Here is a 16,367-nt window from a genome sequence, read left to right as displayed (position 1 = left end):
TCTGGTAGGTATTAAAGGGTCCACAGCCCTTTATGAATTAGTTGTGGTTTACCTAAAAAAATTATGGCCAGAGCCATCACAGTCACTGCACGTTCAATTTATTCCTATCAGAAATCAATGTGTCTTAAAAAAAAACTTAACCTAGGGACTTCCCTGGTGGCACAGTGATTAAGAATCCGCCTGCCAATGCAAGGGACACGGGTTCGATCCCTGGTCGGGGAAGATCCCACATGCTGCAGAGCAACTAAGCCCGTGAGTCACAACTACTGAGCCTGTGCTCTAAAGCCCGTGAGCCACAACTACGGAGCCCGCATACCTAGAGCCCGTGCTCCACAACAAGAGATGCCACCGCAGTGAGAAGCCCGCGCACGACAACGAAGGGTGGCCCCCACTAGCCGCAACTGGAGAAAGCCCGCACGTAGCAACAAACAGCCAACACAGCCAAAAATAAAAATAAAATAAACAAATGTATTAAAAAAAAAACCTATTTAGAAAAAAGTTAAGCTAAATGACAGTATTCTAGTAGTATTGTTGACTGAATGGCAATATATCATTATAAAACCTATATGTATATTGAACAATAAGTCAATTTTTATTATTTAGGTCTTTCATAATACAGATCATTTGTCTTTTGTCCCTATATTTTAATTGAACGAATAAAACAATGAATTAACATTAACTGCATAAGAATATGTAATAGCTTTTGCTAACTTCTTGGGAAGCAGTGGTACAAAGATGTTCATAGAAATCTCACTATTTTATGAAAAATAGAAAACCCTTGAAAATCCTTACGTCGATTACCAATATAAAAGCTCATCTGAACAACAGAAGAATTTCTTATCAAGCTAACTAAATAGCCAAACAAAACATCACAATCAGACACCTGCTCTCCCAGTAAGAAATACGTGAAAGGCTTAACTGGGCTACAAGGGAAGTCACCAAGATAAGAATTAGAGGGAAAGACTTGACCCAGCCATGTCAGTCCTAGTCCAATTCCTTGCAATAAATTCCTCATCTAAACAAATGAAATTATCCACCATTATATTACCTGCATCACTAAATGAGCCAGCTTTTATCTAAAGTGTATTTATACACATTTTTAAACTGTTGTGGTGAAGGAAAACGGGGAAAAGTTCATCAGCCAACATTTTTTCTTTCATTTGCTAACTTTCTCAAGAAAATTAAGCCTATGTTAAGGAAGGAAAAACAAATTATCTTCTCAATAAATGACATAAGAATAGTAATAAGTGGGACTAAACAGTTTCTTCAAAATCATTGCACGGATCCTTTTACTGGGAAAGCTTCCCACTATATTAACATTATATTTGATAACTAAAATTTTATTATTAAGCTCAAAGTATTAAGACATTATTAATTCTAAATCAGGGGCCTAGAAATGTCTAAATTTCAGCAAAAATCCAATCTAACTGCTGCAAACTTGTAAAGATCCAAGACATTTTTACTTTCTCCATGTATACCCTACTATGTATAAAACAGATAAACAACCAGGACCTACTGCATAACACAGGGAACTATATTTAATGTCTTGTAATAATCTATAATGAAAAAGAATCTGAAAAGGAATATATATATATATATGTAACTAAATCACTTTGCTGTACACATGAAGCTAACACAACATTGTAAATTAACTATACTTCAATTTAAAAAATGGCTTAAAAAATTCCTCTTACAATAGTGGATAGAACAATTAGAGAGAAGAAAATATAAGACTTTAACAACATTATAAACCAACTAGACCTACAGGCATCTATAGACCAATCCAACCAACAAGAGAATGCACTTTGTTCTTCTCAAGACTGCATAGAACATTCTCCAAAAGAGATAATATCCTAGCAACCACACAAAACAAGTGTAAACAAATTTTAAACAGGTGACATCATACACAACCACAATGAAGTAAAATTAGAAGTCAGTAAAATTAATAAAAGACGGAAATTTGGAAAATTTATAAATATGTCAAAACTAATCAACACGCCCCTAAACGGCCAATTGGTCAAAGAAGAAACTACAAGAGAAATTAGAAAATATCTTGATATGAATAAAAATGAAAACTCAATATTTGGGCTTCCCTGGTGGCGCAGTGGTTGAGAGTCCGCCTGCCGATGCAGGGGACGCGGGTTCGTGCCCCGGTCCGGGAAGATCCCACATGCTGTGGAGCGGCTGGGCCAGTGAGCCTGCGCGTCCAGAGCCTGTGCTCTGAAATGGGAGAGGCCACAACAGTGAGAGGCCCCGCGTACAGCAAAAAAGAAATAAAATAAAATAAATAAATAAATAAAATAAAATAACTATGACGAATGGAAAAAGTAGACAACTTGTAAGAACAGATGGGTAATATAAGCAGACCTGTAAATTCTAAGAAAGAATCAAAATGAAATGATAAAGAAGGAAACTGAAATCACAGTAAAGGAAATGAAGAATCCTCTGATGGGCTCTTATCAGTAGACTCAACAGAGACAAAAAAGGAATCAGTGAAATTGAAGATTGGTCTATGGAAATTTCCTAAATTGATATGCAAGGAGCAAAAAATAAGCATGAAAACAAAACAAAAACAGACAGTTCATCCAAGAAATGTGAAATAATATCAAAAGGTATAACACACACATTATTGGAACACCAGAAGGTGGAGAGAGAATAGAGAAATAGTTCAAATAATAATGGCCAACATCTTCCCAAACTAGTAACAGACAAGCTACAGATCCAGGAAGCTCAGAGGATATCTAGAAGAATAAAATACACCTAGAAGGGTGTGTGTGTGTGTGTGTGTGTGTGTGTATCACACTGAAACAACACAAAAATCAAAACAACAAAAAACAGAGAAAATCTTGATAAAAGCAAGAAGAAAAAAAATAGAGAGGTACAAGGATAGGAGTTAACAGTTTTCTTATCAGAAACCATGCAAGCAACAAGAGAACGAAGTGAAATATTTAAAGTGTTGAAAGGAAAAAACCAACCAACCTAGAATTCTATATCTGGAGAAATTATCCTTTAAAAGTAAAGAAAGAATACTAAGGACTTTCACAGACAAAGAAAAACTAAGAAATTTCATCACCAGCAGACTACCCTGCAAGAAATGTTCTCCAGGCAAAATTTTAAAAGGAAGAAAAGAAAAAAGGGGGGAAACAGAAAATACAGGAACCAGTTTAAAAAGAAAACGAAAAAGTATTTTTAAGTGAGAGAAGACCTGATACGTTTATATCAGAACAATAAATGTAAACAGGGCAAACTTACCTATTGAAAGAAAAAAAAAATCTTAATTACATTAATTTGAATTGAAATTTCCCCTATGAAGTGTTTGGCTGAGAAGACAATAGCTATAATTAAAGTGTTCCTTGGCATACATACAATTATTTCAAGACCAGTATATTTCCTCAAGAGAATTTTTATTCTTTTGATTAATGCAGTAATTTTTAAGTGAACTGAATACATACAGTACAAAAAAGCACACAATAGACACCTAACATTATCAGTTTACTGTAAATGATCATAAATTTTAATAAAACCATACTAAATGACTAATTACATTTAGAGATTTTCTTAAGACCTTATATCTGTTTCATTCCATATTAAATTTCAATTCCATTTTATGGTGTCACAAAAATAAACATGTGCATTCCACTGTTTATGTAGAGTTTTGTTTTGTTTTTTTTTTTTTTTTTTTTTGCCGTACGCGGGCCTCTCACCGTTGTGGCCCCTCCCGCTGCGAAGCATAGGCTCTGGACGTGCAGGCTCAGCGGCCATGGCTCACGGGCCCAGCCGCTCCGCGGCATGTGGGATCTTCCCGGACCAGGGCATGAACCTGCGTCCCGTGCATCGGCAGGCGTACTCTCAACCACTGTGCCACCAGGGAAGCCCTATGTAGAGTTTTTCTAAATTGTTGATGGACGGAGAATGCTTAAATTGAACTTTGTCCTGTCGAATATAAGCAACTAACAATTGTTGTGGCTAATTTAGTAACATCTAGCATGACTTCAGTAGATGAGGTCTTAAAATATTTTTTATAATTTTTTAACCTTTCTATCTCCTAGGATGTAAGTCTTCTTAGCAATCACAGCTTTCAAGTAAGCAAGAAAGGACTGCACATTGAGCAATACTGATAATACCTTTAAACACATTAAGGTTAAAGTCAAGTAATTTTTAAAAATCCTTAAATATGCAAAGCACACCAAATTAGGGTTTCTACCTCCTGTCTTTGGAAATAATTCTTCAGAAAAAGTACAAATGATGTCACATGGCCATGAAAAACCACATAAAATTTGTGTGGTCCTTGCAGCAATCCAATGAAAATTACACCATTTCTTTTAGTGGAGGTTCTGAATATATTATGCATGCAAGAATATTATGTTTGATCAATTAATCTCTTGAAAATAGTTAAAAACAAGACTACACTAAAGGAAAAAAACAATGCATATGTGAAGAAGATAGAAATATCAATATGTTAAAATTTGTCTACTTAAGGTGATTAAAAATGAACTTTTGTATGCCTTTTGCCAAAATATAAATCAAACTTCTTTTCTTCCCAAAATTATCTTTCAGAAAAAGAGTTGTCTCATCTTAGAATTCTAACAAAGGTTCTCCTGTTACAGGGCACTCTACCACGATATTTTATTTAGAATCAAAAAAGTATAATTTGGGAAACATACAGGAGCCTGAATCAACCTCACTCAATACTAGTTCTGGAAGCTTATAAAAGTCACCGAACAAAATTAAGATTTAAAAAATAGAGAGAGAAAGAGAGAGAGAGAGAAGCAACAAGGTAATTCAATACAAGTTTAATTGTTATTCCTGGGAGAATTACTTCAAAATTAGAAATGCTAGATGTTACTGTAAAAAAAATTTTTTTAATGCTAAAAAAGAAATAGATCAAAGTACTTATCATGTAGATACCACAAAGAATAAATAGTTACTTAGGATTTGGTAAAAGTTTCTAATTATTACATTAAATTATGCTGTACCTCGATCAAGAATCTTAAACACAGCTCTAGCACAGATGAAGATATTAAAGTCAGGTGCATGTGAACAATTTGAAGATTCACAAAATTTAAATGGGAAAATCACATTTCTAAATTACTTTTATTTATATAATAATTTAAATGTGTACAATGAAATTATCATGCACAGAAATTTTAGGACATCTATATCCCTCGTAGTTTTCACACTCAAGTTGGTAAAAATTCTTCAATCTTCTCATCCAGTACAAAGGAATTTGCCTTATATTCAGGGACACTATACTCAGGTATATATACCAACTTAAAAGCATAAGATGAAAACTATATTTTCAAACATTAACAGAGATAGCCATCATGGAAATTCTTCTTTACTAAAACTGTTGACAAATTTAATACAATAGTATTAATGAAAAGGCTGACTAAGGCTTCCCTCGTGGCTCAGTGGTTAAGAATTTGCCTGCCAATGCAGGGAACACGGATTCGAGCCCTGGTCTGGGAAGATCCCACATGCCGCAGAGCAACTAAGCCAGTGCGCCACAACTACTGAGCCTGCGCTCTAGAGCCCGTGAGCCACAACTACTGAGCCTGAGTGCCACAACTACTGAAGCCCGTGTGCCTAGAGCCCATGCCTGCCAACAAGAGAAGCCACGGCAATGAGAAGCCGGCGCACCGCAACAAAGAGTAGCCCCGGCTTGCCGCAACTAGAGAAAGCCCGCTTGCAGCAACGAAGACCCAACGCAGCCAAAAATAAATAAATATTTTTAAAAAGGCTGACTATGCCATACATATCTCAGATTCTAATTTATAAAATAGGTCTAGAGTGAAAACAAAATATTTTCTTTAATTCTCTACCACATTCATACATAAATACATATATGCACACACTCTTGCACATGCATTAAGTGTACTGTTTTTATTTTAAGCTTTAAAATGATCCTAACATTAGAGTATGTTAGGGCAGTTAATTGATATTTATTCAATTAAAAATATATAAATAAAAAAAGATATTAGGGGATGGTGATTAGGAGAATTTAGTTAATATTCAAATCACTTAAGTGTCTAATTAATTTATCTCCTTTGAACTCTCAAACTGTGGTAGTTTACATAATGGGCTCCATGTCTCCAGCCACAACACTGCCACGGCCTCACTGTGGGTGGAGTGTACTTCTCTGCCTCTTGACTTCAAATTGGCCATGTGAAATTTTTTTGCGAATGACAAATGGGCAGAAGTGACAAAATGTGCCAGTTATAAACCAAGGCCTGAAGAGGCCCTCTTGAGACTCTGCCATCACCAAAACAAGAACATTCCCTAGGTACCCCATGAAATAAAGAGGAAAGTCAAGGGGAGTAGAGCTGCCCCCGCCTACCCACACGTGTGCAGTCAGAAGCAGAGCTGACTGAGTAAGCCCAGTCAACTGATAAACAAATAGGCTGTGTTTGGGGACATTGTTGCAATAGCAAAACGAATTATAGGTAGACTATTCTCTTTGGCACCAACTGAAACATCAACAATATAAAATTATTCTCTTTCCATAGAATCAAATACCTTGATTTCCAAACATACAACCAAATGGGAATAAAATTGTTAAAGTAAACACACCACTGAAAAATATTAGATTTTTCCTTTCACTATCTCCATAATTGTATGAAGTCATAATCCTGCTGCTGTGACAAATGACAGACTCAGAAACCCAAACAATTTATATCTTATAACTCCAATAAACACATTTAGGAAAAAAATCACAGGCATGTGAGGAACACTGCAATTAATAACTGTAAATCATCCAAACTATGACAATTCAAACAAATTTTAATGATAAATGATGTGTTTTTCCATGGCTTAGCATCTAAGTAAACACATGGTTTGTATATCTCCTAACACGGTAAAGAAAAAGACACCTCATCCAACGTAAAAGTACAGTTGAAATGCCTTAGAATATTTTTAAATGAATGATTAAGGTAAACTGGAGATCATTTAAAATATAATCTCCCTAACATAACCACAACACTTTCTTGTATAAATCAACATATGAATTTTTTCTCATTCTGAGCTATTATACAAATGTATAGTTCACCTATTTTCAAAGAAGTATTTAAAGTAAACTATAAGAAAGGAACAGATAAACAAAAATCGACACTATTCAACAAATCTAAAAGACTAGATAACTAAGAAGATAGTTGTGATAGTTTCGGAAGGAAAATTATTTCAGACAACCTAGTCTGAGTTAAAAAACAACACAGATCTTTGTTTTGAACATCATGCCAATTAAACTTAAAAGAAAAGCATATTGGTTATGTGGCTGCCATTGTTTTACCTAATAAAATGAAGCACAAGCGTCTATCAGGAAAATATAACTTTTTTTCAAATCTTCAAAAGGACAGGGTCATGCAGGGCTTTTTGATAGGGAAACGGGAGCATTGTAACTGAAGGTATTGTTCTGTAAAGTCACTCATCTAAGGACCCAAATAAGTAAAGCCTGGGTATGTCATACTACCACCAACATACCTGGGAAAAAGATAAAGAAATTAGAGTAGCATTTACTAAAATGTGTTTCAGGGAACACAAACTGCAAAACATCTTAATAGGTGTGGTGAAAACAAAAGAACGGTGGATAAACTAAGTTTGGGAAACCTAGATTTAAAACAACAGTTTCTTTACTGCAGGACTACTCAGAGCCTTTAATAGAGTACACATAGTGTTAAGCACCAAAAATACCACTTTCCTCAAACTTATTTAACCTTAGCAGCTTTTCTTCAAGAAGCACCTAAAGGGATGCCCGACTCAGGGCATTTAAGAAAAGGCTAATGTTGAGGAAGGACTAGTTCTGCAGACTATGCCACTTTAATTATTAACGTCATCACTCTGTTATAAAGCAGAAACTAACACACCATTGTAAAGCAATTATACTCCAATAAAGATGTTAAAAAAAATTATTAACATCACTAGTATTGTTGTGTCATCGTAACTATGATGACAGGTACAATTTGAGAGTCACTAAGTGTTGAATATTATTCACATACATTATTCCTACTTAAACAGGACTATCTGTCAATCCTTAAAAGTATCGTCTCCTCTCACACTTGTATGCTTAGCAGAGACAATTCTGTCTACAGGGAACCCTTTCCCAGGTCTCTCAGATAGGCAACTAGTCAAACTTCAAGCTTCACAATACCGTCACTTTATTTAACTCATCACATTATAAATTTAATTGCTTTACACATTTGTTTCCCATACAAGACAGATGTTTAAAGGGCAAAGGCTATTGATCATTTTTAACAATTTTATAGAGATATAATTCATAAACCATACACCTCACATATTTAAATCACACCATTCAATGGTTTTTAGTAATTTATAGTTTTGCGACCATCACAATCTAAATCTAGAACATTTTCATTACCCCAAAATAAACTCTGTACCCATTAGTAGTTACTCCCCCATCCCAACCCTATTATGACCCTTGCCTACAGCCCTAGGCAACCACCGATGTATTTTGTTCCTATTGATTTACCTAATCTAGATACTTCAGAATAGAAGTATCTAGACGATATGGGAATCATACAATATGTGGTCTATGGTAATTAGTGTCTTTAACTTAGCTTAACATTTTCAAGGTTCATGCACGTTTTAGCAAATATCAGTAATTCATTGTTTTTATTGCCAAATAACATTCCATTATATGAATAATCCACATTTATCTATCAATTCATCAGTTTATGGACATTTTTGTTGTTTTTTACAATTATGAACAATGCTGTTATGAACATGTGTGTACAAATTTTTGGATGGTATTCATTTCTCTTCATTCCCCCCTTCACTGGGAGTAAACTGATGGGTCACATGGTAAAATTGTTTATCCTTCTGAGGAAATGCTAAAATGTTTTCCAAAGCAGCTACACCATTTCACATTCTCATCAACAACGCAAAATGGTTCCATTTCCCAATTTCTCCAAATCATCAATGTTGTTAATATCTTTTTAGTCACAGACAACCTACTGGGTGTGGAGTAGCCTATCACCGTGGTTTTGATTTGCATTTTCCTGATAGCCAGCAATACTGACTGGTATCTTTTCATGTGTATATTGGTGATTTGCAAATCTTCTTTGGAGAGCCATCTATTCAGATCCTTGGCCCATTTTTTAATTGGGCTGAGTTTGGGGTTTTTTTAAATTATTTTTTTGGTTGCTTGTGATTTTGGTGTCATATCTAAGAAAGCTTTGCCTAACCCAAGGTCAAAAACATTTATTTTTATATTGATTTCTAAGAAGCTTATAGCTTGAGTTCTTACATTTAGATCTATATACTCCATTTTCAATTAATTTTTGTATATGGTGTAATAAGGGGTCTAAATTCTTCCACCTGCATATTGTCTCAGTATCATTCATTGAAACAGCACTTCTTTCCTTACTGAACTGTTTCAGAACTCTTGTCAACAATCAATTGGTCATAAATGTGAGGGCTTTATTTCTGGATTCTCAATTCTATTCCATTGGCCTAAACTAAATGTCTGTCCTGATGCCAATACCACACTGCCTTGATTACAAACAGCTTTATACTAAGTTTTCAAATCGATAAGCATGAGCCCTCCAACTGTTATTGTCAAGACTGTCTTGGCTAATCTGTGCCCCATATGACCCAGAATACGGGCCATTTCCATGCTAGAATCTAGCATTAACATAAAAATTCCAGAATCAGCCCGTCCATTTCTATTTTAAAAAAGCAGGTAGAATTTTGATAGCAACTGCATTGAATCTATAGATCAGGTTGGGGAGTATACTGCCACCTCACCGAGTTTTCCAAACTAGGAGCACAGGATGTCTTCTCATTTATTTGAGTCTTGTTTTTTTCAACAGTGTTTTGTAGTTTTCAGGGTACCAATCTTACAGGTCTTTGGTTACATTTATTCCTGAATATTTTACTCTTTTTGATGCTATCATAAAAGGTATTATTTTCTTAATTTCATTTTCAGATTATTCAATCTAGTGCACAGAAATACAACTGATTTTTGTATATTAATCTTGCATCCTGCAACCTTGCTGAGCTCATTTATTAGATTTAACAGTTGTTTTGTGGATGTCTTAGGATCTTCTTTCTAGGAGGTCATGTCATCTGAAAGAACTGAAAGAGTTTTACTTCTTTCTCCTTCTTTCTTGCCTCATTGTTCTGCCTAGAACCTCCAGTATAATGCTTGATAAAAATGGTGAGAAAAGGGCTTCCCTGGTGGTGCAGTGGTTAAGAATCCGCCTGACGGAAGAGGGGGAAGATGGCAGAAGAGTAAGACGCGGAGATCACCTTCCTCCCCACAGGTACATCAGAAATACATCTACATGTGGAACAACTCCCACAGATCACCCACTGAACGCTGGCAGAAGACCTCAGACCTCCCAAAAGGCAAGAAACTCCCCAAGTACCTGGGTAGGGCAAAAGAAAATAGAATAGAGACAAAAGAATAGGGACGGGACCTGCCCAAGTGGGAGCGAGCTGTGAAGGAGAAAAGGTTTCCACACATTAGAAGCCCCTTCACGGGCGGAGACTGCGGGGGGCGGAGGGGAGAAGCTTCAGAGCCGCGGAGCACAGCGCAGCAAACGGGGTGCAGAGGGCAAAGCGGAGAGATTCCCGCACAGAGGATCGGTGCCGACCGGCACTCACCAGCTCGAGAGGCTTGTCTGCTCACCCGCCGGGGCGGGCGGGGATGGGAGCTGAGGCTCGGGCTTCGGTCGGATCGCAGGGAAAGGACTGGGGTTGGCGGCGTGACCACAGCCTGAAGGGGCTAGTGTGCCACGGCTAGCTGGGAGGGAGTCCGGGAAAAAGTCTGGAGCTGCTGAAGAGGCAAGACTTTTTCTTCCCCCTTTGTCTCCTGGTGCGTGAGGAGAGGGGATTAACAGCGCTGCTTAAAGGAGTTCCAGAGACAGGCGCGAGCTGCGGCTATCAGCGCGGACCCCAGAGATGGGCATGAGACACTAGGCTGCTGCTGCCACCACCAAGAAGCCCGTGTGCGAGCACAGGTCACTATCCACACCTCCCCTCCTGGGGAGCCTGTGCAGCCCGCCACTGCCAGGGTCCCGGGATCCAGGGACAACTCCCCCGGGAGAACGCACAGCGCGCCTCAGGCTGGTGCAACTTCCCGCCAGCCTCTGCCGCCGCAGGCTCGCCCTGCATCGTGCCCCTCCCTCCCCCCGGCCTGAGTGAGCCAGAGCCCCCGAATCAGTGGCTCCTTTAACCCCGTCCTGTCTGAGCGAATAATAGACGCCCTCCAGTGACCTACACGCAGAGGCGGGGCCAAATCCAAAGCTGAACCCCAGGACCTGTGCAAACAAAGAAGAGAAAGGGAAATCTCTCCCAGCAGCCTCAGGAGCACCAGATTAAATCTCCACAGTCAACTTGATATACCTGCATCTGTGGAATACCTGAAGAGACAACGAATCATCCCAAATTGAGGAGGTGGACTTTGAGAGCAAGATTTATGATTTTTTCCCCTTTTCCTCTTTTTGTGAGTGTGTATGTGTATGCTTCTGTGTGACATTTTGTCTGTAGAGCTTTGCTTTCACCATTTGTCGTAGGGTTCTGGCTGTCCTTTTTTTTTTTTTTTTACGTTTTAAAGAATTTTTTTTTCTTAATAATTTTTTTTTATTTTAATGACTTCATTTTATTTTATCTTACTTCATTTTATTTTATGCTCTTTCTTTCTTTCTTTCTACTTTTTCTCCCTTTTATTCTGAGCCATGTGGATGAAAGGCTCTTGGTGTTGCAGCCAGGAGTCAGTGCTGTGCCTCTGAGGTGGGAGAGCCAACTTCAGGACACTGGTCCACAAGAGACCTCCCAGCTGCACATAATATCAACGGTGAAAATTTTCCAGAGATCTCCATCTCAACACCAACACCCAGCTTCACTCAACGACCAGCAAGCTACAGTGCTGGACACCCTATGCCAAACAACTAGCAAGACAGGAACACAACCCCACCCATTAGCAGATAGGCTGCCTAAAATCATAGTAAGTCCACAGACACCCCAAAACACACCACCAGACATGGACCTGCCCACCAGAAAGGCAAGATCCAGCCTCATCCACCAGAACACAGGCACTAGTCTCCTCCACCAGGAAGCCTACACAACCCACTGAACCAACTTTAGCCACTGGGGACAGACACCAAAAACAATGGGAACTACGAACCTGCAGCCTGCAAAAAGGAGACCCCAAACACAGTAAGATAAGCAAAATGAGAAGACAGAAAAATGCACAGCAGATGAAGGAGCAAGATAAAAACCCACCAGACCTAACAAATGAAGAGGAAATAGGCAGTCTACCTGAAAAAGAATTCAGAATAATGATAATAAAGATGATCCAAATCTTGGAAATACAATAGAGGAAATTCAAGAAACATTTGACAAGGACCTAGAAGAACTAAAGAGGAAACAAGCAACGATGAACAACACAATAAATGAAATTAAAAATACTCTAGAAGGGATTAATAGCAGAATAACTGAGGCAGAAGAACAGATAAATGACCTGGAAGATAAATTAGGAAATAACTACTGCAGCGTAGAATAAAGAAAAAAGAATGAAAAGAACTGAGGACAGTCTCAGAGACCACTGGGACAACATTAAACGTACCAATATTACAATTATAGGGGTCCCAGAAGAAGGGAAAAAGAAAGGGACTGAGAAAATATTTGAAGAGATTATAGTTGAAAACTTCTCTAATATGGGAAAGGAAATAGTTAATCAAGTCCAGGAAGCACAGAGTCCCATACAGGATAAATCCAAGGAGAAACACGCCAAGACACATATTAATCAAACTGTCAAAAATTAAATACAGAAAACATATTAAAAGCAGCAAGGGAAAAACAACAAATAACACACAAGGGAATCCCCATAAGGTTAACAACTGATCATCCAGCAGAAACTCTGCAAGCCAGAAGGGACTGGCAGGACATTTTTAAAGTGATGAAGGAGAAAAACCTACAACCAAGATTACTCTACCCAGCAAGGATCTCATTCAGATTTGATGGAGAAATTAAAACCTTTACAGACAAGCAAAAGCTGAGAGAGTTCAGCACCACCAAACCAGCTTTACAACAAATGCTAAAGGAACTTCTCTAGGCAAGAAACACAAAAGAAGGAAAAGACCTACAATAACAAACTGAAAACAATTAAGAAAATGGGAATAGGAACATACATATCGATAATTACCTTAAATGTAAATGGACTAAATGCTCCCACCAAAAGACACAGATTGGCTGAATGGATACAAAAACAAAACCCATATATATGCTGTCTACAAGAGACCCACTTCAGACCTAGAGACACATACAGACTGAAAATAAGGGGATGGAAAAAGATATTCCATGCAAATGGAAACCAAAAGAAAGCTGGAGTAGCAATTCTCATATCAGACAAAATAGACTTTAAAATAAAGACTATTACAAGAGACAAAGAAGGACACTACATAATGATCAAGGGATCAATCCAAGAAGAAGATATAACAATTGTAAATATATATGCACCCAACATAGGAGCACTTCAATACATAAGGCAGATACTAACAGCCATAAAAGGGGATATCAACAGTAACACATTCATAGTAGGGCACTTTAACACCCCACTTTCACCAATGGACAGATCATCCAAAATGAAAATAAATAGGAAACACAAGCTTTAAATGATACATTAAACAAGATGCACTTAATTGATATTTATAGGACATTCCATCCAAAAACAACAGAATACACATTTTTCTCAAGTGCTCATGGAACATTCTCCAGGATAGATCATATCTTGGGTCACAAATCAAGCCTTGGTAAATTTAAGAAAATTGAAATTGTATCAAGTATCTTTTCTGACCACAACGCTATGAGACTAGATATCAATTACAGGAAAAGATCTGTAAAAAATACAAACACATCGAGGCTAAACAATACACTACTTAATAACGAAGTGATCACTGAAGAAATCAAAGAGGAAATCAAAAACTACCTAGAAACAAATGACAATGGAGACACGATGACCCAAAACCTATGGGATGCAGCAAAAGCAGTTCTAAGAGGGAAGTTTATAGCAATACAATCCTACCTTAAGAAACAGGAAACATCTCAAATAAACAACCTAATCTTGCACCTAAAGCAATTAGATAAAGAAAAACAAAAAAACCCCAAAGTTAGCAGAAGGAAAGAAATCATAAAGATCAGATTAGAAATAAATGAAAAAGAAATGAAGGAAACAATAGCAAAGATCAATAAAACTAAAAGCTGGTTCTTTGAGAAGATAAACAAAATTGATAAACCATTAGCCAGACTCATCAAGAAAAAAAGGGAGAAGACTCAAATCAATAGAATTAGAAATGAAAAAGGAGAAGTAACAATTGACACTGCAGAAATACAAAAGATCATGAGAGATTACTACAAGTAACTCTATGCCAATAAAATGGACAATCTGGAAGAAATGGACAAATTCTCAGAAATGTACAACCTGCCAAGACTGAATCAGGAAGAAATAGAAAATACGAACAGACCAATCACAAGCACTGAAATTGAAACTGTGATTAAAAGTCTTCAAACAAAGAAAAGCCCAGGACCAGGTGGCTTCACAGGCGAATTCTATCAAACATTTAGAGAAGAGGTAACACCTATCCTTCTCAAACTCTTCCAAAATATAGCAGAGGGAGGAACACTCCCAAACTCATTCTACAAGGCCACAATCACCCTGATACCAAAACCAGACAAGAATGTCACAAAGAAAGAAAACTACAGGCCAATATCACTGATGAACATAGATGCAAAAATCCTCAATAAAATACTAGCAAACAAATTCCAAAAGCACATTCAAAGGATCATACACCATGATCAAGTGGGGTTTATTCCAGGAATGCAAGGATTCTTCAATATACGCAAATCAATCAACGTGATACACCATATTAACAAACTGAAGGAGAAAAACCGTATGATCATCTCAATAGATGCAGAGAAAGCTTTAGACAAAATTCAACACCCATTTATGATAAAAAACCTGCAGAAAGTAGGCATAGAGGGAACTTTCCTCAACATAATAAAGGCCATATATGACAAACCCACCCGCAACATCATCCTCAATGGTGAAAAACTGAAAGCATTTCCACTAAGATCAGGAACAGGAGAAGGTTGCCCACTCTCACCACTCCTATTCAACATAGTTTTGGAAGTTTTAGCCACACCAATCAGAGAATAAAAGGAATCCAAATCGGAAAAGAAGAAGTAAAGCTGTCACTGTTTGCAGATGACATGATACTATACATAGAGAATCCTAAAGATGCTACCAGAAAACTACTAGAGCTAATCAATGAATTGGGTAAAGTAGCAGGATACAAAATTAATGCACAGAAATCTCTGGCATTCCTATACACTAATGATGAAAAATCTGAAAGTGAAATCAAGAAAACACTCCCATTTACCACTGCAACAAGAAGAATAAAATGTCTAGGAATAAACCTACCTAAGGAACAAAAGATCTGTATGCAGAAAATTATAAGACACTGATGAAAGAAATTAAAGACGATACAAATAGATGGAGAGATATACCATGTTCTTGGATTGGAAGAATCAACATTGTGAAAATGACTCTACTACCCAAAGCAATCTACAGACTCAATGCAAACCCTATCAAACTACCGCTGGCATTTTTCACAAAACTAGAACAAAAAATTTCACAATTTGTAGGGAAACACAAAAGACCCCGAATAGCCAAAGCAATCTTGAGAACAAAAAATGGAACTGGAAGAATCAGGCTCCCTGACTTCAGACTATACTACAAAGCTACAGTAATCAAGATAGTATGGTACTGGCACAAAAACAGAAATATAGATCAATGGAACAGGACAGAAAGCCCAGAGATAAACCCACGCACATATGGTCACCTTATCTTTGATAAAGGAAGCAGGACTGTACAGTGGAGAAAGGACAGCCTCTTCAATAAGTGGTGCTGGGAAAACTGGACAGGTACATGTAAAAGTATGAGATTAGAACACTCCCTAATACCATACACAAAAATAAGCTCAAAATGGATTAAAGACCTAAATGTAAGGCCAGACACTATAAAACTCTTAGAGGAAAACATAGGCAGAACACTCTGTGACATAAAGCACAGCAAGATCCTTTTTGACCCACCTCCTAGAGAAATGGAAATAAAAAAATAAACAAATGGGACCTAATGAAACTTAAAAGCTTTTGCACAGCAAAGGACACCATAAACAAGACCAAAAGACATCCCTCAGAATGGGAGAAAATATTTGCAAATGAAGCAACTGACAAAGGATTAATCTCCAAAATTTACATGCAGCTCATGCAGCTCAATAACAAAAAAATAAACAAGCCAATCCAAAAATGGGCAGAAGACCAAAATAGACATTTCTCCAAAGAAGATACAC

General features: G+C 37.3%; 1 protein-coding gene across 3 annotated transcripts in view; it reads right to left on the bottom strand.

The window, feature by feature from the left end:
• SUPT3H (SPT3 homolog, SAGA and STAGA complex component) overlaps window positions 1-16,367 on the bottom strand; it is a gene marked incomplete at its 3' end in the record, with an annotated part of 428,189 nt that overhangs the window by 337,376 nt on the left and 74,446 nt on the right. The gene's annotated exons all lie outside the window — the stretch shown is intronic.

Source organism: Grampus griseus, assembly GCF_964374135.1.
Source record: "Grampus griseus genome assembly, chromosome: 10".
In the NCBI taxonomy this organism is placed as follows: Eukaryota; Metazoa; Chordata; class Mammalia; order Artiodactyla; family Delphinidae; genus Grampus; species Grampus griseus.
Note: the sequence above shows the minus strand (reverse complement) of the source record. Positions and strands in the feature narration are given on the sequence as shown.